Source organism: Phoenix dactylifera, chromosome 4, assembly GCF_051530095.1.
Source record: "Phoenix dactylifera cultivar Ajwa chromosome 4, Ajwa_hap1_PhDact_Kaust_v1.1, whole genome shotgun sequence".
Taxonomy (NCBI): domain Eukaryota; kingdom Viridiplantae; phylum Streptophyta; class Magnoliopsida; order Arecales; family Arecaceae; genus Phoenix; species Phoenix dactylifera.
Genome location: NC_143193.1, coordinates 31,086,965 through 31,090,839, shown reverse-complemented (window position 1 = coordinate 31,090,839; position 3,875 = coordinate 31,086,965). Strand labels below are relative to the sequence as shown.

The 3,875-nt window shown below is 41.1% G+C and overlaps 1 non-coding gene across 1 annotated transcript; it reads right to left on the bottom strand.

Annotated features, from left to right (window-relative positions):
• Window positions 1-3,096: 3,096 nt before the first annotated feature.
• LOC149753784 (small nucleolar RNA R71) lies at window positions 3,097-3,202 on the bottom strand. Its single transcript, XR_016409286.1, has one exon. It is a non-coding gene; the product is annotated as a small nucleolar RNA R71 (small nucleolar RNA).
• Between the last annotated feature and the right edge of the window lie 673 nt (window positions 3,203-3,875).

Below are 3,875 nucleotides of genomic sequence, written 5' to 3'. Positions count from 1 at the left end.
CCGGTCTGAAGCAGTTTAGCAAAAATTAAATTTAAACGACATTAGGCTCGAGAGTAAGTTCAAGCAAATCAACGATCATGACCCACCTCAAACCCAAAGTCAATTCCCAACCAAATTCATTACCTGCCTTCATATAAAATTTATAAATTTAAAACAAGAAAAAAATAATGAATATAATAAAATAAATAAAAATAATTTCGGGAAGAATCACTGGATTCACTGTTCATATGAACAGTGTCCCGTGAAAACACTATTCATATGAACAGTGTTACAAAAAAAATATATATATAACTAATCCTACTGTTCATCTTCTTCCTCCCCGTAAGCATCCCGACCGTCCACAGCTTCCTCCCGTCAAGCCCGCCAGCCAGATCCGCAACCCGATCCTCCCTCAGCCGCGTGCCAAACCCAAGAGGGAAATCAGTCGGGCATCTTCCGCATCCAACTGTGGCATCGTCTTCATCCCCGGATGTTCCTCCAGCGACCACTCCTCCGCTGCAATCAACGAGCCGCTCCAACCGCCAGCGACCACTCCTCCGATCAGCCCGTTCCAGCCTGAGAGATCTTCCACAAAATCTTCCACACGGTGCAGCCTCTCTTCCCAGTTCCTCCGCCTCTTCATCCACAGCTGAGATCCCGCTCTTCTGCATCAGTCCTTTCCAACTGCAGCCAACATTTCCGGATTCATCTCCTTCCTAGCAGCCGGTAACGCAGCTCCTCTCGGATCGGCATCCGTCTCTAGCTCCGTTCCCGTCTTCTCCGAGATCCCAGACTCCCATGATTCAGCCACCCAGCCAGCTTTTTCCGGATTAGCGCCTCCATCCCACGGTCAGCTCCAGCCGATCCCATGGATTCCGTCCCAACGATCACGCACGCGTTCTTCCTCCTCTCCACGCGAAATCATGGATCCACCGTTGGCTGATTCTTGGTGGGGATCTATAAAAGGAAGAGGGGAGAAGAAAGGAAGGGGAGCTTGGTTGAGAAAACAGGGGAGACCCCCTGTTTCGGTGAAAAGAAGAAGAAAACCGAGAGGGAAGAAGAGAAAAAGAAATAAAAAAAAGAGAGAAAGGAGGGGGAAAGAGAATAGTTTTGGATATTTTGGGAAAAATAGGAGGTGATCAATTTCATTTGAGGATGGGAGGTCGTCCGGAAGCCATGCTTGGCTAAACGTCTAGTCTAGGGCTGGATGAAGCCCTAGCAATGTATCAGGGCATTGTAGTTCTTATTTTCTTTATTATTTTGAAGCTTGTTTAAATTCTTATCTTCAATGAAATATTTCTTTTATGATATTTAAACCTTGAGCATGCCATTTACTATTCATATTTGCTAAAGTAGTCTAAGATGATCCATGCCTAGAAAGATGAGGTGTGCTGCACCCTAGGTTAGCATAATTAGGTAGACACTTCATGCTATACCTAAGATGGATCTTCCTAAACCTCTTTATGTTTTTATTTTAAAAGGCTTGTAGCCAATTTGCATGCCTCTCCAAAAGATAAAAATTAAGAACACAGTCCCTAATGCAATGTTATGCGGTGGATTCCAAACCCTAGATCCATCTACTTTGATAAATTTCAATTCGTACTCATAGATTAATTTAGTTAAATCAAGTTAGCAAATTCTTCTTTTTGATTTATTATTAAGAAAAATAACTAGTCTCCAATCTCTGTGGACCGACACCCGTAATCACTATCCTACAGGATACGTGTTATTGCGTGGTTTACTTTTGAAATTGAAAGAACCGATCAATTTTTGGCGCCGTTGCCTGGGAATGCTAGCATAGTTATTTTTCCTTTCATTAAAAAAATAAAATAAAAATATATATATATCTAAAATAAAAATATTTTCTATTGTTGTTACTTTTTTTTATCTCCTTTTTCTCTCCTACTAACTTTTAATTTTTCTTTTTCTATTATTTGATCAGAAATTGAGAAAAAAATCTAGGATGATCCAAAAGAGAACTGTCGGAAAAGGAATGCTGTAGAGGTTTGCCTAAAAAATTTTTAAATTGCTGGAGAAATTTCCTTTGGTAACCTCTAAACCTTTCTTATTTAAATTTATTATTAGATTGAAATTTTGTGGTGATTGTTTGATTTTAATTTCAGCAAAAGTATGAATGCATGCTTGATACACATACACAAATTAATCCGCACATAGTAAGGGCAATCACCCCAACAAGATAAGAGCCGGATTTCATCACCGGACTCTTGCCCAACTTAGATGAACTCAATCTCACATAGTGTCACTTTAATTAAAATCAATTAGATGTTGGCCCCTAGGGACATTCGAGCTCAATAGGACGAAGATCACCGAAAGTTGCACCAATTTTGCTCTGTGGCTTAGTTGATGTCTAGGCAAGCTTTGTCCCTATAAGGGAGACAGTTCATCTATTCGAGGCAAGTGGGTTTTAAATGGGACCTTTGCGAACGCATCGTGACCCCTCCACTTACCTGGGAGCTTACCTGGTCAACTTGGTTCATTAGACCGGATTGGAGGCTTAGGTGCCCTCTTCAAATCAGTTAGGAGCTGTCTAGTGATTTTAGGACAAATACAAGAATTTATGTGTTTTTCTTTTATTGCATGCTTGATTGATCAAGTACTAGTGTATGTAAGGGAGTCGTTCTAGAGTACGTGACCTATTACCTTTTGACCCTGAAATAGAACGGATCCTTAGAAATATTTGAGCTAAGATCAAAACCTTAGAATCATTCCCACCCCCTGAGATGGCTGAAGAACAACCCAAACTCCTGAGGGAGTACTTTACTCCCACCATTTACACTTCCCCATCTTGCATTCGATTACCTGAAGTAGCAGCTGTACAATACGAAATAAAGTCTAGTGTGATCCAAATGCTCCCATCTTTTTATAGGCTCACCAACGAAGAACCATATAAACACCTAGATGAATTCCTTGAGATTTGCACCACTGTCAAGATTCAGAACTTCACTGATGATGCTCTGAAACTTAGATTATTCCCTTTCTCCCTTAAAGATAGAGCCAAACAATGGCTGAATTCTTTAGAAGTTAACTCGATTCATTTTTGGGATCAAATACAACAAGAATTCCTTAAAAAATACTTTTCCATAGGAAGAACGAATCAGTTTAGACGTGCCATTACAAGCTTCTCCCAAACTGAGGGAGAAGAATTTCATGAAACTTGGGAGAGATTTCGGGACCTAATCCGTAAATGCCCTCATCATCAAATACCTAAGTGGCAGCTAGTGCAATGTTTCTATGACGGATTGACTGAACGAAACCGTCAGATGATCGATGCTGCATGCGGGGGGACTTTCATGCTTCAAAATGAGCATGAAGCATGGTAATTATTTGAAAATCTTTATGAAAACTCCCTCCATCATGCTTCCTGTTCTCGTCAAGTACCCCCGAGTTCTCAAAGAAAAGGGACCATTTGTGAAATAAGTCATTCCATGAACCTGTCTAGCAAGGTAGATGCATTGTCCCATAAGATTGATAAATTGATGATAGGAGGACATATCGTTAGCTCGTCCCAAGCACAAGTGTGTGCTATCTGTTCTAGCCCATCGCACCCTATTCATGAGTGCCCCTTAGTGCCCCAATTCTCCGAACTCGTGCAAGAACACATCAATGCTGCTCAGACACAGCCTAGACCGGGTAATGACCCATTTTCCAATACATATAACCCGGGATGGCAGAATCATCCAAATTTTTCTTGGAGGCAGCAAGCTTCGAATAATGCCCAACCCTACTTCCAAAATTTTCAAAACCCGCAGAATTTTTATCTCTACCGTCCCTTAACTCAATTTCAACACCCTCCTCCTCCAACCCAAAGAAATACAGCCTTTGAAGAGAAAGTGTTGACTGCCCTTCAAGGTTTGGAGGCAAACACACAACTATTG